The following is a 22723-nucleotide window of genomic DNA, read 5'->3' as shown; positions in this document are numbered from 1 at the left end:
AACTTCTAAGTATCCTTTCTTCTGAGCTCAGTGAATTAAGTAGCAATTTAGTGTTTTGAAGGGATCATATGTAATTGGTCAACTATGACTTTAAAAATCATGATAATCAACAGAGAACCAATCAGACTTTTCCTCAAACAGGTGATATATAAAGGGCATTCAATTTGTGCCATCAGAATATTTGTCCACCTACTGGTCTCTGCAAAGGAGAAAGAAAAGACAACATTCAGTCATCCCTCATTGGAATGGGATATCATTTATTTTTAGCTTTTCTCTACTGAAAAAAGGATTCTTATTTATTAAGTTTTTCAGTAAATAAAAAGTCTTCCTGTTTGTATTCTCCTTAAGCCAGAAGTGGGATTGCCAAATCAAAGAGTAGAAGAGTTTAATCACTTTTCTCAGATAATTATAAATAATTTAACAGAACAATTGGGTGAACTTACATCTCTGTGGAACTTCTCTAAGATACCTATCTTCCCTCAGGTCTACTAGATTTTATAGTTTTAAATGATTTTTTCTAATTTGATCAGTATTAGGTGATATTCCAGTATTGTTTTGACTTGCATTTCTTTATTTACTAATCATCCAGAATATTTTGATGTGATCATTTGTATTTTTTCTTCTAAAAACTGGTTTTGTCCCCCTGTTTATTTCTTTTGGAGAATGACTGAGGCATAAATTTCCCTCAATTATCTATAGATTATATGTGCTAAACTTTTTTTTATCAAACAAATATGATGACAACAGTTCTCCCAATCAATAACTTATATTTTAATTATGATTGAATTGATTTTGTACAAGCAATTTTTAAAATGTAAATAATCAAGTATAAAATAAATTACAAAAATATTTAAAACCTTTGATTCAGCAAGCCCATCACTGGGTATATGCCTCAAAATTATCAAAGACATCAAAAGGTACTTTTGCACCAAATTATTCATAATAGCATATTTTGGGTGGTAGAAAATAGGGGATAAGAGATATTACTAGATTGAGATATGGCTGAACAAGCCACAATATGTAATTAAAATAAACTATTGTTATATGATAGAAATAATCATAGCAAATAATTCGGACAAAGAAAGAAGAACAGGAAGAAACAGAACAAGAATTAGAAAAATTGAAGATGAATCGAAGAAGAATTAGAAAAATCTAAGAAGATAAAGTGAAGAAGAAAAAGAATAAGAAAAGGAGGAGGAGGAAGAGGAGGAGGAAGAAAAGGAGGAAAGGGAGGAGGAGGAGAAGATATGGAGGTAATACTGAAATAAGGAGCCTTTTGATATTGATATTTTTGTTTTTGCTTTTTGGTAGATCATAGACTGAGCATTTGAATGCATCTGTGAAATGATTAAGGTCAGAGTTCTTTATTTTATAGGATGGGGGAGGGGAGTTAGGAATTAAAGAGATCAAATAACCTGACCAGGATCATACTGTTATTATGGATTTTCATTAATAATATTCCTGTTAATGTATTATTCTAAATCTTACGCTTCCTACAGAAAAGAAATTTTTTCTTCTCTCATCAAATCATTACAGCTCAAAATCTGAAATAAATAGCTAACCACTTTATATTTATTCAAGGCCCATCTCCCCAAAGCTCTCCCCAATCAAAAACAGTTAAACTTGCATTTTATAAAAAAAAAAGTTTACTTTCTATCTCAAAAATTGTGCCAGTAAACAATTGCTTAAAAAAAAAAGATTATAGAATGGTATAGACAAGGATAGAAATATATATATGTGTATGTATGTGTGTATATGTATGTATATTTATATATAGTACTTCATTCTGCAAATGAAGATTTCTATTCTTATTTTAAAATTATTTAAAGCCTATCACAACTCTATCAGACAAGTAATATAAAGCATTTTCATCTCCAGAGAAAAGCCAAGAAGATATTGTCTCTTCTATTATTATACAACAAGAAAGTAAAAAAGAGAAACCTGAATTAGTGACAAATTATGTTTTTAGTAAAAAGAAAAAAATCAAAAGATTGCATTGTGTGTTTGTGTTTTGTATAGATATATGTGTATGTACATATATACACATTGTGCACATGTATATACACAAATATATAGTCATTTACTATTATTATTATTCATTTCAAAAGATCTTATGCTCTTTTCAGATTTACTTTTAAAAACTGATGTTCAACATCAAAAAATGTCTTACAATTTGCTTTTAGGAAAAATTTCTGAGAATGCAATTTTAATTAAATAAAAGAAAATGATGTATACAAAACCACTTCTATAAAAAGGTTTATATATAAGGAATTTTGAAAAAAAAACAAAAAGAACAAAAACAACTGAAGAAACAATTCTGTTAATTGTTATTGCTATGAACAGTTGTAATAAAGAGCCAGCTTTCATAGAAGAAAAACATGCTTTTAAGTCTTGCTTCTGACACAAACTGGCTATCAACCTAGGCAAGTCATGTAATCTTTTTAATGTTGCCAGGAGTTCTCTAAGATTTTAAGTTTCAGAGAAGGCACTGGCCAGGACTGGTAGACAGAAATTCCTTAATTGGGAGTTGTTTGTCCCAATAACATCTCAGTCCAGTGTACTATTAAATTTGAAGCCAGTGTTAAAAATCATTTTGGCAACAGTTTGAGAGCAGAAGGCTAAAGAGAAAGGAGAGTTCTATGTAAGAAATTCAAGAAGTTCATGTTTTTTATCAGAATCAACACTGGTTTTAAAAAATATATTTCTCAAGAAATATGGCAAAGAAAATGCCTCTCTCCATTGTTTCTAAGGTGCTTATCAACAATGAATTCTCAGACAAGACTATTTTAACTAGAACAAAAGACTCTGATATATTTCTCCCTATCTTTACACCTTTGGAGCCAGGTGGGAAAAGGATAGCCTAGTTAAAAAATAAATGAAACAAAACTAATGAAAGAAGTATATTTGCAAAGCAGTTTTCATAAAAGTTTCCATTTTCCCACCATTCTATACTGTGGGTAGAGGTTGAAAAAGGGAAGAAAGGATGCACAAAGCCCTATTAAATATCTCACAGATTCTTTCTTTGGAAAGATAGCTTTCTCCTTTCAGTAGCTAGTGTTAAATCATTAGCAATGTCAGTGGTTAAAATATTGCTCCCACAATGAATTTTATTACAAATTTCATTTTCCCTTATATTCTGAGACTAACAAGGATACTTCCTTTCGATCAGACTTGAAATGCAAAGGATGGTGGTCTAGCAGTACCAGACCTACAACTCTATTATGAAGCAACAGGATTCAAAACAATATGGTACTGGCTAAGAAATAGAATGGAGAATCAATGGAATAATTTAGATATACATCATACAATAATCAATGACTGCAGTAATCTAGTTAGATCAATCCCCACACTCCTCCTTCTGGGATGAGAACTCACTATTTCACAAAAGTTGCTTGAAAAAAATGGAAAATAATATGCCAGAAACTGAGTATCGAGCTACATCTCACATCCCATACCAAAATAAAGTCACAATGAATAGATTTAAAGGAGGATACTATAAGCAAATTAAGAGATTAAGGTTGGTTCACCTATCACATCTTTGGAGAAGGGAGGAATTCATGACCAAAGAAGAACTAGAGAACATTATGAAATATAAAATGAACAACTTTAATTACATTAAATTAAAAAGTTTTTGCACAAAATCAATGCAGCCAGGATTAGAAGGGAAGCAGAAAATTTGGGGGGGGAGGATTTACAGCCAGTGTTTCTGATAAAGACCTCATTTTTATAATACATAAAGAACTGAGTCAAATTTATAGGAATACAAGTCATTCATCAATTGGTAAGTGATCAAAGGATGTGGACAGAAAATTTTCAGATGAAGAAATTAAAGCCATCTATAGTCATATGAAAAATTGCTCTAAATCACTATTAATTAGAGAAATGAAAATTAAGATAACTCTGAAGTACCACCTCACACTTCTCAGATTTGTTAAGATGTTAGGAAAAGATAATGATAAATGTTAGAGGGGATGTGGGAAAACTAGGACATTAATTCATTGTTGGTAGAGTTATGAACTGGTTGAAACATTCTGAAGAGCAATTTGGAACTATGCTCAAAGGACTATAAAATTATTCATACCCTTTGATGTAGTAGTACCATTACTGGGTCTGTATCCCAAAGAAATCATAAAATAAGGAAAAAGACCCATCCATATGTGCAAAAAATTAAACCCATATGTTCAACTCTTTTTGTGGTGGCAAAAAATTGGAAACTGCCTATCATTGTGGAATGGCTGAATAAGTTTTGGCATATGAAAGTTTTGCTCCAGTAGATGTGGCCATTTTTTGCCTCTGAATAACAACATACACGTGAGAAATGTTCTAGCCTTAAACTTCAATTAAATTTTTCCACAAAACCTATGCACACAGCAGCATAATTAGGACAATTAACCAATATTGCCAGGTTACTATTCATCAATCACATAACTAGGCTGGAGGGCTCTGTGTAATATGAAAAATGCATTTCCCTAAAGGTATTGGTCTTGGTATGAGTCTGTTACCAGAATTAAAATTCATCATTCTCAGGTATATGGAGCTGTAGTAGATTAGATTTTGAATTCAGAAATTCTTTTGCATAGTTATCTATTATAAAACAGAAGAAAAAAATATATATATAAAGTATAGTCCCTAAAAATCTTACAATCTTTACAATCTAAGGAAGACTTTCTTAACCATGTTTATGTGTATTATGGGCCCCTTTGAGAGTCTAATACAACATATGGATCACTTCTCAGGTAATATTTTTTTCATTTACAGCCCTTGGTCTAATCCAGATATATCATAGGTACATTAGCACAAACTTGAAACTCTTTCTTCTCTAGTAAGATGAACCAGATGTTTCAGTTGTAAATCCCATGATCCATAGGCAGAAATAGAGGAAAAATAATATCTCTTCCTATAGACTCTTTATCCCTGCCAAAATAGACTTTTTTTTGCAATAATGCCCAACTAAAGCTAGTATCTGGTCTCACATTGATCTATTCTCGCATCTATTAAGACATTAGAGCACTTCTGGAGCTCTTGGATGGAAATTGCCATTTACACCAGAGTTTGACAACCTTTTGTAAAGTTATTATGTGTTCTTTAAAGGTTATTTTGAAGTGACAACAATCCAATCATTCACAATAAATAATTTTTACATGCTTAGGAAAAGCAAAACAAAACAAAACAAACAAATGAAAAACATCTCCATATTAAACATTATTCCCATTCATTAACACACTTTATTTATGGAAATCAATCACTTTGAAAGATTATGTTATTGTTCTATTACTTACCACTAATAATCCTCAGACTAGCCATTAGTGGAGCAGGCCCAATATTGGTGATAACTTCCCAACAAACAAGGAAATCTTATGATTTCATGAATTGCTATATCCATTTTTTAAAACTCTTTGGGATTTTACTAAAATATTTCTTTGGTAAAGATACTCCCATCTTTATTAAAAGAGATAAATGAAGGGGGATATGTGGAGATAAAAATAAAGATACAAACATTCAATATAGCCCAGAAATAGAATCCTAGATTTTTTTCTTCTTTTAATATTAATTTAACTCTTATCTATATGTAATTAAAACAAGTTTTTTTAAATCAATTCCTTTAAAAAGAGAGAGAGAGAGAGTACAGGAAAACATTAGTAATTTCAGTCTTAGGCCTAGATCAGCATGTCTATATTCAACACAGAATATGATTTTCCTGGATGCATATTGATCAAATTTTTCATAATGATTGAATTATTGACTGAATTATATATTTTTAAAGAAATTGTTTTTGTTTTTGTGGAGGGCTCAATGTCATCTTCCTTTTTGTCAAAAAATAAATTAAATGATTCAAAGAGTCTTTGTGAAGAAATCTTTGCTCTTTTATTCTGTCCCAGAATGTCAGGAATACAGATAGCCTCCTTTCTTTATCAGAGCCAGTGTAATAGCTCTGAGAAGAATATGAGTAGAGTACTTGTTAGCAAAGGCTAAATGCAAATAATATGGCTAAGGGCCCGGCTAGGGAATAACTAGCACAAATGTTAACCATCATGACAAAGTATTTTAAGTTTTTAGAAGTCATTTGCATTCAAGGAAAAATGTTGATGAACTTTAAAAATTAATTATCTTCAATTTGACATGCCCCTTTTTCAGATTAGGAAATTAGTTAGATTTGTGTCATACCTATTACTTTCTCAGACTTTTAGGAAAGGAAATTTTATTTTACTGACTGAAGGTCTAATTACTGTTAATACGACAACTAAAAATAACTATTAATAAATTGATTGTGAAACAACTCTTTGCTTGAGTTGTTTTATTTTCAATACTGAAACAACCTAACCTCAAGTTGACTTCCAGCATGGGCCTGCACAATAGAAAGCAAGACTTTTGGCAGGGGGTATAAACTGGCAAACAAGGCTATGGGAGCAATGTCACTTTGTCTGAATTAGTTCCACTTTTTCTTTTCACCTCTGTGTGAAGAATTTGAGAGATGTTTTCTAGACAAAAGCTTCCTGATTGATTGCCAGAATTATTTACAGAGATACCTCTGTGTTTCTTTAACATTTTTGTTTTTAGAGACAAAGATCCCCATGTGGAATTATTTTATGCACATGACAATTAATTTATTTATTTAAAACAAAAATGCTTTTCCAGACTATTTTTGGATTCAATGACAAAATATGGGGGTATTTTTGTTTTACCCCATAAGTAATTAAAAGCTCAGCCGAGGCCTCTTAGTTCCCAAGATTCCCAAGTCCACTTGATTTGGAGTGAGAAGACCAGTTTTTCTTACCTATATTACATTAGGCAAAAATTTCTTCTTATCTATCCTATCCCCTCCTTTTTGCCCATAGTATTTTATTTATTTGTTATTAACTGTAAAAAAAGAGATTGGGCCAAATTAATGTTAAGTTTTTCATTTGTTCAGTTGTAAATCCCATGATTTTATGGTAATAACCCTGCCCATCTACAAAGTGTACAAATTCCGATTTTGGCAGAAACCTAATTTTTACCCACAATCCCTCCAACTGACCCCACTTTTGGTAGTTTCATTCTAGTTAGACCTATTTTATTTACTGAGATCTAATTATTTAAGATATTCTATTTAATTTTCTGATACTTTTTTTTAAAAGTATCACTCTATTTCTTTTATGCTCTTAGCATTGTTGTTTTTTTTTTTTCATTTTTCTCTTTTTTTTCCTTTTTTTTTTCCTCCTTTCCCTTCCCTTCTCTTCATCCACACAAGGTATCATACCCTTAACTATGGGAGCTCAGGCCAAAGAAATGTAAATTTTGATATCTGAAATCTACCAAGATATATTGGGGTTTAAGAACTAAATTTCTTTCTTAAGGACCCTGCCTTAAACTTAAATCTCTCTGAGCTCTCATTTATTGGCCAACAATAGGGCCCAAGCCATTTCCCACTTTGTCTTTGTTTGGACCCTAATAGACTCAGAGTAATTGTAAATAACAGCTGTTTATATTTTGTCTAATAACCCTGAGAGTCTTCCCCATCCAGACATTTTTGGAGATATTGATTCAATGGCCACATTTCCTTTGAGTCTAGTATAATTTCCTTTTTATCCTTTTTTTTATTTTTGAATGTTTGCTTTTGCTTTGTCTAATAGGATGATGACATTAGTTTTAATGAATTTATTTGATGAACAGTTAAAAAAAAGTTTCCCCTCAGTTTTATTCTATGTGTTTGTTTATTAAATGTATTTCTTGTAATCCAGCAAATTGTTGGATTCTATTTTTTATCTAATTTCCTACTTTTTCCATTTTTTAGATTGTTTAATCCATTCACATTTAAATATTTTTTCTTCCATCTGCCTTTAAAATTATTATTTTTTTATTTTTTCAGAATTTAATATTCTCCTTTCTCTTTCAACTGCTCTTTGGATGGTTTAAGTTTGTCCCACCTGGATGCTATGTTCTTCTCTTTGGAGTACTGCCCAATGCCCCATGTTCATAATGCCCTGTTCAGATACTCTATTCTACTTCCTCTGTTCTTTAATTCTCTGTCCTGGCACTAGTAGTTCAGAGCTTGCTGGAAGTGATAGTTCAGACCATGCTTTTGTTGGCACCATCAGAGACTAGTTTGCCTAGAACAGGCAGTTCAGAGCTACAGGCAGATCAGAGTTTGCTTGCTTGCTTTGCAATGTTGCTGCTTCCAGGTTGCACCCCAGCAGTGTTTTGCTCCTAAAAGACTATGGCTAAGCTAGTTGGTGATATTCAAAGAAACTTTTAAAGTCTAGACCCACAGTACTGAAAAGAGGGAGGAAATGCTGGAGTACATAGGGCACATTTTGATGTAAGTTTGTGTCATATCCCTAAGTCTGCTTTTGCAGCATGGGTGGTTGAGGTAGGATGTCATGAGAACTAAGGGTCAATGGGTCTCAGTTCCTACATTTCTGGGTATTTTTAAATTCCTTTTATATTCCTTATGTTCCATACCATGGAAAAAAGTTGAATTTGCTTTCTCTTTGATGCACATTTCCTGTCTTAGAGAGGTCTAAGAGGTCATAAGGATTAGAAAAAAGAAATGTCTGCTATTCTTGTTGCTCATGAAACCCAGAATCCTTTCTTGCTGTTTTCTTAAGTAGCGTTCTATCCCCCTTCCCTGGGCCCTTGTATTAGCTGTCTTCCTTCCTGTAATGGACTCCCTCTCCACTTCTGCTTCTTAAAAATTCAATCTCTGGCTTCAGTTCAGCTAAAGAACTATCTTTTACATCAGGCTTTTTATGATTTCTTCTTGTATCTGTTTTTGTACACTTTTTATATACCTAGCAACTGAAATTTTTTATTCCATTTAGAATTTAAATTTCTTAAGGAGTGGTTCTGTTTTACTTTTGGCTTTGTGTCCCTAGCACCTATTTTTGTGCCTGGCACATAGTGGGTGCTTAATGAACTTTAATAATTGATTGATTATGGCAGTTGTCATATATCTTAGCCATGTGCCTGTATATTAGATGCTACTTCAGGATAACTGAAAGGAATTTGATTCATTTTTTTTTCTCTTAAGCAGTATTGTGTTGATTTGAGTCCTAATAGTAAAGAATTTGGAGTGAGGTCAGGAGGTGGAAGCATAGCCAGCTTACATGATGAGATGAGGACAAATCTAGAGTATCCACAGCCTTTCAAGGGATTGAAAAAGAAAGTACACCATGTCATCTGTACTGTGAGAAACTCATTTTACACAAATGCAAGCTTTCTCTACATTTTGTTTTTCGTAGCAGTACTTATCAAAAACTGTCCCTGGAAGACTCTAAAGCATGTAATTTTCTCAGTGCCATACATACCTGTATGTATGCTCTCAAAAATAAAAACTGAGAATTATGAAATTTAGTATCATAGCAAATTCAATTTTAGAGTAAGTTTAATAATTTTGCTAATTTAGTTTTGAATTGGAGCACTAATAGAGAACTAATTATTTCCCAAACCATTTGATGAATGATGCAGTCTTTGGGGGCAGAAAAAAAATGACATCAATCATCATTTTTCAATAAGGTGAAAAAAGTACCAAAAGAAAGTTAATGAAATGGGTCATCTTGTAGAAGTTTTGTTGCTGTTGCTTCCTTCCTCCCAAGGAATGGAATAATTCTTTGTTATAGCTACTTTTGTTTTTATTAGGGATAACAATGTGTTTTCCTTCCTCATCTTTTTTGGAGCTTTTATTTGTTGAGTTGCCAAAATTTAGAAGTCCTTATTATTTTATATTTAATTGATAACTCTATCATAGATTTAAATCTATGCATAAGACCTATTTTCCTTGCTTTGACATATCTCACATAGTTGAGCTATGGTATTGTCTCTGTAAATCACATTGAGTGCACTCAACTGAAAGATATTGAATCAATGCAATTCATTCTTCTTGTGTATATGTCTAGGGGGAAAGAGTATTCTAATGTTGTATAGGAAATGAGATATCACTCCCAGGCAATGGGATACCCTATTTTTCCAAAGGGTCACCCTACAAATACAATTGCCAGTTATTACTTTAGTGACTATAAATTTGTGGTCCACTGCCTACAAAAAAGTTACCCTTGATATAGTTCCTCGAAAGAATTACATATAAATAATGGGGGAGAGGGAAATGGCCAGAGAGGAAACAAAGACAGCTACCTCGATTGAAACCAAATATTGCATTAGTGGTCCTCCCTCCGATAATGCAGATTGCAGCCCATCCATATCTATTCACTCCATAAGACTCTTACCCAATAGCTCCCCAAAATCATTTGTCTTGTATTATTCTCTTTGACATTGTATTTATAGCAAGGGATTGCATATATTGTCTCTCAGTAATTCATTTCTCTTGTCACATAGCCAATCTTTTGAGGTTACAAATACCCCTGATGACAACTTTGAAGTTAGTTTTTTTTTTTATTTTTATTTTTAGATTGGTAAGGGATCACAATCCACCTAAGTAAAAATCATGCCTCTCAAGAACTCTTTAGGTGACCTAAGGAAGGAAGGAAGAAATGGAAAGAAAAGGGATTCAGGAATGGAGGAAGGAAGAAGGAAGGTAAGTACTTTTATTATCATTATTTTACAGTTGAGAAAATTGAGGAAATAAAAGTTTAAATGACTTACCTAGGGTCACACAATATATAAATATCAGAATTTGGATTTATACTCAGATATTCCCAATTCAAGGCCAAGATCTCTATTGACTGTGCCACCTAGCTGTCTAGATGGCATAGGTAGCATTTTATTAAAATGAATAAGATGTAATAAATTCACATTTGCAAAAGCTTCCTAACCAAAGCCTCTAAAATATTATCAAAACAGAATTCACAGTATTAATAGAGATAGAAAGATAGCTTATAGACACAATTAAAACAAGTGGTAAATAAGCCAAAAAACAAGCTAAATAATTTTTAACAGATATTACTTTAATAAATGATAAGAAATACTGATAAGGTATACACATTATTTTATTTACTGAATGTAGCCAAGAGTGGTTTCCACTCAGTTGAAGTTACCAAAAAACTGAAATGCAAGTGTGGAATCAAAAGACCTGAAGCATGCTGATTCACTTGTGGAAATGTAGGGATTTAAAATATCAACTCGGTATCTGTTGCAAATAGAAAGCTCAGAGAAGTTACCTGATACATTTTGAAATGATAAAACTAGATCTCAGACAGAGTATTTATTAAGTCAATGTAGAATTAAATATAGTGTATTATTGATCATTGTAGATTTTAAAAAGAAATGATGGAAACTGTGTAACATAACACTTGTAAAAATTTACTACCTATTGAATTCTGAGAAGGTAATGACATCATGGCAAGAAATATGCATCAATATTGTATTCTTTTTCATGGACAACTCCATGAAGTTCAAATGTCCAAAAATACTTAAACTACTCAAATCAGATGATTTTAAGAGACTAAAACATGTCCCTAAATCAACCAGATCAAACTGAAGTATTATGTTTTTAATAAAATTTGTAATACTAAATGCCTCTGATCTATAAGATAATTCAAACAAACAAAAACATCAACATATAGAGACATAATAGAGATCAAAAAACATGTAAGGACAAAATGAGATTTTAATTGCTGTTAGAGTTTTAGAAAGGTTGCTTTCAATTATCTAAAGAGGATGAACTTTATACTTTTATTCAATTATAAAAAATTGATTTTCTTTTACCTATACAAAAGTTCATATGAAAGTAAGCTTTAAAAAGAATGATGGTATGATAACAATTTGTCCCAACATAATTTTTATCTGAAATACATAAATGATAGAAGAATGGATTGATAAGGATAAGAGATCCCTGAAAATCCAATGCATCATCAATATTATAAGGGGGATACAGAAAAATAGAGGAGTGCCAACTAGCCTAAAGTACAGTAAGGATTCTATGCAGCTCTGAGAGTACAAAGGTAGCAATGAAGTCTTGGAAAGAATGTTAAAATATACCGTAGAACATTTGAACACCATATCACCCAATTAAAGACAACAATGACAACAATAACAAAAATAGAAATATTTGAAATACGAATGTGGAAAACAGAAGTATGTCCAAATGTTTATACCCTTACTCAATAATAGAAAATAAAAAACTAAAAGTTTAAGACAATGAAAAGAATTTAAACAGCAAAACAAACAAAATAAATAATAAAAATCACCAAAAAAAAAATACAATGAGAGGGCGAAAACAAATTAATTTAAAAATAGAGTCCTGGAAGAAGCAGTATGTGGATATTTCACTCATCTATTATACCGAAAAAAAAAGTGCAACACAAAAAATGCAGATTGAGCCAAATGTGAAATAGAAAATTTGCATACTTAACAGAGTGATTATATCAAAGTAAGTAAACAAAACATCTTCTGTGCAAAGTTGCAAAGCAATAGGTATGGACAAAATCCGTAATTATTGGATCAAATTCAAAGAGACACATGCATTTTTAGCAAAACACTTCTTTACTCTCTCTTTCTCTCTCTTTCTCTTTCGCTCTCTCTTTCTGTCTCTCTGATGCCAGCATAGTCCATTCCTTCTTTAAAGAGATATTATTTATTACCAAAAGATGATAAAATATTGATGTCTCCAAGTAGAGACAAATTATATGTTCATGCACTTATACCTTATTCACAGCTTAAATTGCTAAAACAAACAAACAACAACAACAAAAAAAAAAAACTACATTTTTAGGGAAAAAATTAAGTGAAAAAGTATGCCTAAAAGGTCCCAGGGATATAAAGAAAATTCATTAATTAAATAACTATTGAAGAAGATCCCAGAAAATAGTATTTAACTTATATAGTCTTTATTCTGTGTTGGAAAGCCTTTGACTTGTCTGTTCTTGAGGTTTAGTAACATACTGCAAGTATATAAAATAAATCCAGGAATAGCAAGAAGCCAAACATATTTGATTTTCATATAGGAAATGTACCTAATTTAAAATACTCAAACAATACAATTATGTCAAGAACAATTGATATAAAACTCCAATGATACCAAATGTACTCCAATGTCTCCAAGTCTCCAAGTACTCCAATGATACCAAAATGTTATCGGGACTCAATAAATATAAGCAAGATCCTTAATACATATCAAGGAACAAATCAAAATATGAAGAAGATTCTTACATATTATTCCTTCATATTCTCCAGTACAAGCATATTAATCATAAGGCTATCATAGGGGAAAATGCTATGTGTGTTATGACTTTGATCCTGATTGCAAAGTTAAGTGAGAAAGACACATGCAGTTCAATTAATATTTATGCAATATAAATTCTAGTACATACTTTTATAACAGTAATTTCTAAAATATTTCTAAACAAAAACTCATACAATGTTATCAGTCTAAAATTTATCACTCTAAAAAAGCTGTAGAACAATTAATATTTTGTCACGAGAAAAACAGACAAATGACAGATATTTTTAAAGTACATGATAGACTCAGCATTTACAGAAATACTTTTAGAATAAAAAAATCTCATGTCACAAAGGATAGTAAGGACAACTGATATGAGACAATGAATTTGTTAAATACAATTAATAAATTTTCCATAGACAAAACTAACCAAATGACTGAAACCCAAAAGTAAAATAAAAAAGCATGTCATTGATGATATTTACATGAACTCAACCAGAAATATAATAATAAAGAAGTGTCAAAAATATCTGAATTATGCATATTTCTTGATATAGTTTTATGACAGTGAATCAGTATTATCTCCTTGCTATTTGAAATTATAGAAAATATTATTAAAGAAGTTGAGAACAACTGACCAATGAACTATATAATGAAGTGGTAGAAAATATGCAAAATAATGATGTATATTTTAAACATTTAAAAATAAAACAGATTGTTCTAAAGCCACCTCAGAAAATCAGTTATATAAAATGAAAGAGCATTTGAAATATACAGTAGTATGTTAATTTAAAAAAGAGAGAAAGAAAACTCAATGTGGGAAAGAGATTTTATATCTATATCTATCTATCTATATACCCATACATCATTAGCTTCATATATTTTGTTCCAAAAATTTGTTTTTGATATTTCTATGGTAGATTACTATATATGGTAAGACTTTTATTCAGTTTTTAAAAGTCCTTTTATATGCTTCTACCATAAATCAATTATATACATATGTCCCAAATTATTAGTGCATTCTTAAGTTTTAATAACTAAGACTTTGGAGAGAAGTCTCTTGTATAAAAGCAGAGCAGGAACAGTTCCAACTGAAATGCATCAAAAAATTGAGAATCATTTGACTAACAATAATATTAATAGTTTGTTGAATAATTTAGGCTATTTGTGCAGACTTAAAACTGTAGGTAACAAACATTTGACAAGGAAAAAAAAACATGACCACATCTTCAGAATTATACATAGAAGTTTGCTATACTTTATAACTAATAGATGTAAATTTTTTATAATACAAATATCCAACATTATCCTTGAATGTTAACATAAAGTCCAATTTTTCTGGGACTCTATCAGAGTTAAAATTATTGCCTACAATCACCCAGTCATGTTACAACTTTAAAAAAAAAAACCTTAATAGAGTTTGTAAAAAGTGCTCATAATGCTCAAATTGCTTATAAGTAAAAGTTTAAAAATGTAGAATTACAGAAAAAGATTAAAATCATTTATAAACAGGATAAGATTGAATATCATCCCTCTTGTTCTGCTTGTTACTAAAATTTTGCTAAGTAATGATTCACTAAATTGAAAGAAGAGTTTGCACTGAAATACTTTTTTAACTAAAAGAAAGTTATTTTATCCAATTTAAATTTAGAAGAATTAGAATAGTGATTTGTCCCAGCACTGTTTCTATCTTAGCTCCATAAAAATGATTTTTCATGATTATCATTCTTCGTTATATGGAGGAATGATTTAATAACAAAACAGAGAAAACATCTCATAAGCTGTGGATAAGGGATTTATATTGTGTTTGTTTGTTTTGTTTTTTTCTTCAGTAATTTCAGATCCAAGTAAGACAAGATTATTTTGCAGACAGAACATGACCAGCATGAAAATAAATACAATACCAAATGTTAATTAGACAAAATAAAACAGTATATTAATAGCGAAGTAAAACTAGATAAGAAAACATAAAAACCTCAAGATATTGACATTTTCCCTTTAATTCAAATTACAAAACATATACCTAATTACAAAACAGAATGGAAGCCTAAAATAATTTCCAAAAAGAGAACATATTTAGACTGGAATTCCAAATTCATTATTTTGTGTGTATGTCTGACAGTTTAATTAATTAGGAGACCAGTTATATTTTTTTTAAATTATCATTCCGAAGAGGAGGTGGTTCTAAAAGCTATAAGGAGTATCTTATAATAATTGACACAAATCAGGGTAAAGGAGAGATATTTCAAGATCTCTATGTACATCTTCATGTAATGGAGCTCCCATATATTGTAACGCCATAAAAGAAAACTATTAATAAATAGCCTTCAGAGTACATCTAAAATACTGACATGGCAGAAGTGACTTGTGAGAGCTACTAGACATCTACAGAAAGGCATTGGGAGATTAAATCAACACATAAGTGGCATTTGCAATAGGAGATCTGAACATCATCTTTTCAAATTAAAGAAAATTAATTTTTTTTAAAAGGTGGAAGAAAATCTGGAAAGCAAAGCCTCTAGAATTCCTTAAATGAAGGCAAAGAAACAGTCAAAAAAAGGTCAAAGAGTAATTAGAAGTCAATTCAGTATGGAGTGCAAAACAAACAAATTACCATTAGCATTAATCAAAACTTTTCTATAGATCTTGAAAAGTAAAGAAATCAGGGATAAGAGAAGACCCTTGGGGGAAAAAAAGAACATAAGAAACTTCTGGTCATCAAGATTATTGAAGTAGTCCATTATAATAAAAATGAGCAACAAAAACTCAAATAATATGTTGGATTTCCCTAATAGAATGGGGGACCCTTAAGAGGTCCTCATTTTTTGTTCACATGCTTAATTTCTAGCACAGGGTCCTTAGCACATATTGGTTTATATGTATTAAAATGAAACATACAAATAGGTAAAGGTCATCTTAATAAAATGCAAAATGAAATTTTCTAATGATTAGACACATACAAAGGTAGACCATGCTGTCTTGTTAAAGGAATGCATTTCTCTGTACTACACTTTTTCTAAAAATGTCTAGATGATCATATGTCAGGTATAGGTATGTCATATAGGAGATTATTGTCCATGCATGAATTTAAATAAAAATTACTAGTGGCAATTAGGGAAAAAGATATAGTTAGATCTCAAAAGAGCATCTGGATGGAACCTTGCTCTCTCATAAAGGCTTCATGAGAGTTTCCAGTTGGAACATCATATGCAAAAAAGCCAACTTTGTCAATCTCAGCTATCACTAAGTTTTAGGAAGGGGATAGCTTTGGGCATCTGGTACAATTGGACCCACTTATTGCAATCACTGCCTAGTGAGATATTCCAAAATACTGTGATCTCACCCCATTCACAACCAGTGCTATTACACATTAAATCATAATCTAAATTATAACTGCTATGGTGATTGCTTCATACTCTGATTACAGGTTGCACTATCTAAAATCAGTGATACAGGTGTTAAATGATCATCATAATGGACTCTCAATGCAGTGTTTGGTATAATGGGTCAGGAAGACAGCCCAGAATCCTTTTTACTCTCCACTGTACTTTCAAGTAATACTAGGCATTCTTTAATAAAAAAAGGTTCTATTTTTCTTTACTAATATGAATACTGAAGGCTAAAAACATTTCTAATAATGAAGACTGTACAAGCTTCAAGGTAATTACACTAAAAATAATTATTGTAATTATAATTAAAAAATCTAAAACTACTCTAGAATGCTTCAAGTTAGGGAAAAAGGAGGAAAAAAACCCTGGATTTTTTTTTTCATTTTTCACCACATATAATTAACTATTAATGCTCAGAAATATTTGAAATGTATAAAATGGCTGCAAATATGCAAAAGTGATTTGCATATTTTCCACACTTCACTCTCCATTTTTAAAAATGTGCCGTTAATCCTGGGGTTTTGGCAAATGATGTAGTTTTTAAAGTAGAAAGGACAATAGTATTCTTCTGATCAAATTTCAGTGGTTTCCAGGTACTACTAAAAAGAGAATTTTTTTCCCCTTGCTTAAAGGGTCCTAGATGTTTCCTTTCCTAAATACTTCAATTTAGAGATAAAAAGCCTAGAGCACAAAAGGGTTATATGAAATTCTCTAGGTCACGAACTAGAAACCACATCTTTTGAGAAGTTCTTTACATTGTTTCAATTTTACTCTTATAAAACTTAGTCTGCTAAAGGAATACACTTATAATAACATAACAAAATTTCATTATATTGCAAATGAATCAATTAGTGCCAGTGAAATTGAAAATGGGAAATGATTAGAGAATTACACTGGTTGGATTCTTCAAACAAAAAACAATGTCAGAATAGGACCAAGACTGAGCTCTCTAACTTTAAAATACAATTTAAAATATACAGTATTATATAATCTACTGTAGCATGAAATCTATAAATGGTCTGAAATTGCATGTATTTTCCTAACAACTGTGTCTACACTGGAAAAATGAACAGCGGATAGAGACAGTTATATAAAATAATAAAGATGGTTATATAGAATAGTTTAAAAAAGATTTTCTGCAGTTCATGTATGGATATTTCTTTGATAGTATTGTATCTCTTTGGGTTGAATAAGCATGTCAATTATACGATTTGCTTTGTGTATAAAATTGTTCCCCTGCATTATTTTTTTGTGTGTCATTAGTACTATTATGCACTATTAATCATACGTGTTTTGCTGTTGTTGCTTTTTTTAAAAGAATTTCCCCATAGTGGTGATGGGTTTGGTCAGAGTCATCCTCATTTTGATTTAATATTCTCATAATTAAGAATTCATATTTTTGCTGATTTTTTTTGTACTTAGACATGCAGTCTAATATAAGGCTGAAGAACTAGGGTGTTATGATAACCTAAACAAATTTTCCACTTTGGCCTATATATCACCATGGACTGTTTTAACCTTTCTAGATTTAGTCTTTCTAGATGAGTGTATCCCATAGCCACATCTGTATAAAGTCTCTGTAGGATATTCAAGGAGTGTTGAATTTAGTAGATCTCAGGCAGCAAAATACATAATGAAGACTTCTTCTCCTGACAATGAGACCTGTGCTGGATCCTGTCATGATTCTTTATAACTTGTTCAAGCTATAGATATGCAAAATATAAAGGCTTGGAAATCACAGATTTGAGAGCCAAATGAACCTGAAAGTGACCTTTAAGGTTCTATTTAGCTCTCAAATTTGTGATTTTATGATCTTATAAACTTTGGATTCAATTCATTACCTTTTTTGTTATGTTTCCCTACTTTTGCACTCTGTGCTTTTTACTGGGAACATCCCAAATCTCTACACTTTGGAATCCAGATCTTTTTTTCAAATCATTGCTAAGATGGTATTTCCCATAGGTGTCTTTTCTAGGCTTCCCCCCACAGTGTTGGTGTTAGTATCATATTCACCAAAAAATTAGGTATTTATTTGTGTTTTAAATACATATGTATGCTTTGATTCTCTTGGTGAAATATAATCACATTGTGGGAAAAGACTGTTTCTTTTTCTTTTTTCCTTTTTTTTTTTTTTTTAATATCTCCAAATGTTTTGATGGATAGAAAGTAGAATAATGGAGAGAAGACCAGACTTGGTCAGGAAGATATGAATTCAAATTTGGCCTTAGGTACTCACTAGCTGTGTAATCCTGGACAAGTCCCTCTTTGCCTTAATTTCCTCATCTGTAAAAGGAACTGAAGAAGAAAATTACAAACCACTCTAGTATCTTTGCCAAGAAAACCCCAAAAGGAGTCACGAAAAGTTATGCATGACTGAAAAGAACATTTCCAAATTCCAGAACAATCTGTAGTCCTATAATAGATGTGTAATACTTGTGTACTGGTTGATTAATTGACCTCAATTGCTTAATTGTAAAGTCTCTAGATTATTTATTCACACCTGTCCATTAACAACATGAATAAATTTCTAACCTAATTAAAACCCCATATATGATAATCTCTGGTCCCAAGAATTTTGTTTCCCAGATGAACTTTTGTAATTTGTTTAAAAAAAAGAAAAAAGGTTTCATGCGACTATTATTAGGCAGAGTATGAAAACATAGAAAATGAATATACTGCACAGATGATAAGAAATGAATTATATATTGTTTCATCTATTTACAGCTTATTTGTATGGGAATCATTTTATTTTAATCAAACAAAGCCTAATTCACCACAGGAAGAAAAAGAGATTAAGAATTAGAAAGACAAAAGATTATTTAAGATATGCATACAAGATGTAAAAGCACCCATTCAATCCAGTACAAGGGAGAATGAAAAATCATTCAAAAAGGTTACTTAGAATTTTAGGTCAAACTCAAATGGAATAGCAGTAGCTACTTCGCACAGTAGATAGAGTACCAGCCCTGAAGTCAGGAGGACCTGAGTTCAAATTTGATCTCAAAAACTTAACACTTACTAGTTGTGTGACCCTGCGCAAGTCACTTAACCCTCAATTGCAGAAAAAAAAAAATCAAACGTCATAATTGCTTAATCTACAAGACAGCAGTATGAAGGATTGGAAAAGACAAAACTGATTCACTACTGTCTTAGAATGGAGAAAAAAAATGTGTGGACATTTCAAATGTATTTTTTTTTTGTCAAAAACCTATATTAGGACAATAAGCTACCATACAGGTTTGTCAAAACAGACAAATAGTGTGTATGTATGTGTGTGTTATCTATCTATCTACCTATCTACACACACACACACACACACACACAGGCATTTCTGAACTTCTTGGCTATTGGATCTTTCTAAACCTGACAATCTGATAACTGGAGAAAATTCTAATTCAGCCCTTTGCAGAATGCTAAGCAAAGTAATTGAAACTTTAATTAAAAGAACATCAAAGTACATCTTTCCTTCTAATAGACAGCACCTGCAACATATGAAAATGATTTGTTTGGATTGCTAGATTTTCAAATGTTACAGAGGCAATTGACTGCACCCATATGCCCATTAAAAATATCTCCTGATGAACAAATACATAGGATTTGCAAGATGATTCATTCCTGGAAAATGATGAAAAATGATTCATTCCTTGAAAAAGAAAATTGTTTGTGATATCCAATGTAGCAATATAAACATAGTTAACCATTTTCTCTGAGCTCTACTGTGAGGATGAACAGGATAATTAGGATTGCAGATTTAATATTTTCGGCCTTTAGGATATTTAGCAAGAGATCATTTTGTGAAAATTACCTCAATGACACATGTTGATTATACTTTATCTTGAATTGAATAACATAAATTGCATTCCTCAATTGCACTGAGTTTGTGAATATTCCACAATGCACTAAATTATTACAGACAGCCCCTCACACCTGCTGAAATAAAGCACAATGTGCACATTCTTATTCTATTATAAAGAAAACTTCTGGACTTATTCCAGGCATCTGGTGCTAAATCTATGGGGTGACATAAAATATACCCTTTAGGAGCAATTGTTGCAGTATGAGACTATTTCAGACATAAGGCCATGGTAAATGTTAGGACAGAAAATATTTGTATAGCTCCCACAACTCCCCTTTCCCTAAAAAAGGTGATGCAACCTCTAGAAATACAAATACATTAATGCTTCAACAGATATGAAGTCTTATCAATATTTCTATTCTACTGTGAAATAAAATACCACATAATAATGTTTAGTCATCTGGTAATACATTCATCAGTTTCCTCAGGTGAAGACAAAACAGAAGGCCTCAAAGTGCTAAAGCTATTTTTCTAAAGTTCTTTTTCTTTAGATGCCATAGTGTATACAGCACTGAGCCTAAAGTCAGAAAGATCTGAATTCAAATCCTGTCTTAGATACTTAACTGGTTGTATAAAATGAGCAAGTCACTTAATCTCTGCTTGCTTCAGTTTCCTTACCTATTGAATAATATAGTTATGAGAGTCAAGTAAGATGATACCTATAAAGAACTTTGAAAACCTCAAAATACTACATAAATTTTAATTATTATTGTTTCTATTATTATTGTTAGTAGTAATAGTAGTAGAAGTAACAATACTAAGATATCAGAACAGCACATAGACTCACTAATTATTCTTTGTTTTCCATCTGTTCAACCCACCTTGTTTTCTCATTGTGCTTGCCTTTGATGATACCTGTTGTATGCCTTATACAAATTTTGCCATTGGTCATATGCTACAACCTATTTGTGTCCACAAACGTGATTCTTTATAGACTGAGGAAATTCATACTGAATCTCCATAAGAAGTTTGGTATTACATGGGATAGGGACTGGAGTGTTGACTTCATTATTATAAGAAATTCTTATAAGAAGAAACTCTTTTTACTAATACAAGTTGATACTTTCTCAGAAACTTACATCTTAGAAAGTTGCCTGGGACACAGAAGCTTTCTAATAACTCACAATCACACAGTCACTATGTATCAGAGGTAGGACTTATATTCAACCCTGGAGTTTTGTTTTTGTTTTGTTTGCTTTAATGGGGAAAAACAATTTTAAAAAAACCTACAAAAGTGTCAAAAAAAGAGTGCAAGGTCTTTCAAAGTCAATTTAACATTTTATTAAATTCTAGTAAGAGAACATTTTCCATCTTCAATGTCCTTCACAAAACTCTACTCTGACTCCTCATTGAATTATTCAGTCCTGGAAGATGCTTCCAGCAGAGCATAAGTTCTGGCTCTCATAAGCTAAAGAGTCCTTGGGTCAGCTTTCCAAGGACCATTCTAAGAACACCAAGTTGCTTATCATCAGAAGGCTGGCCATGGAGTGATATGGGCTACATGAAATTCTAGATTTCATATTTGACACCTCTGCTCTAGGAATCCATGTGGAGAGTGTATTCTTTTCTCTAAGGTTTTATTTATCTATTTTGTGGAATTACTCTTTTCTCCTGGATTTACCCCTTAAGTTTTCACAATCCACAATATTTCATTTGGTTTGTAAATTTTCCTTGGTCTTTCATATGTCCAGTCTCTGTTCCTAGATTGTTCCTTCTTGCTTGGGTAAGAATCTATGCTCTCCTTTATTGATGGATGCTTTGGGCAAGATCTTGGTCTTTAATGCCAAAACTAAGACTAAATCTTTTCTCTTCTTTCTGTTTCAGTGTCTTCTTTGGGTAGAAATTTAGGTAAACCAAGCCCAGTTCACCTATTGAATTTATTTGTGACTCTTTTCTTTTTTGTAGTAACTTTCCCCATTGAAATGTAACCTAGAGAAGAGTTGGAATTTCTTTTCACGTGTATTTGTATTCTCAGCACTTACTACAGTGCCTGATCCATAGTAAAAGTGCAAGCTTCTCATATACCCTTACTGCTTCTGCAGTAATTCTTGAGTTTTTACTATCTTCTGGTGACTCAACTTTGTTTTTGGCCTTGAACTTTACTCTGTATCTTTCTCCTTCAATAATCCAAAATCCAGAATTGAATCCACCCCTTTTTATGATCCTAACAAGCCCTAACCAGATTTGTTGAGTGCACGGGTTGCACGCCTCCTTCAAATCCTCTATGTGTTTTACTTCCCAAATAAGTCAGGAAACACTTATTAATCTCTTATGTGTTCTAGGAATAATGTTTCAAACTAAAAAAAATAGACAAAAGCTTTTTTTTTCTTCAAAGAGCTTACATTCTATTAGGCCAGTAATGGTCTATGCCTTTTCTTTTGCTTCAGC

This window comes from Sarcophilus harrisii, chromosome 3 (assembly GCF_902635505.1).
Source record: "Sarcophilus harrisii chromosome 3, mSarHar1.11, whole genome shotgun sequence".
Lineage (NCBI taxonomy): Eukaryota > Metazoa > Chordata > Mammalia > Dasyuromorphia > Dasyuridae > Sarcophilus > Sarcophilus harrisii.
The sequence above is the reverse complement of the archived record's forward strand: the minus strand, read 5'-3'. Positions refer to the sequence as shown.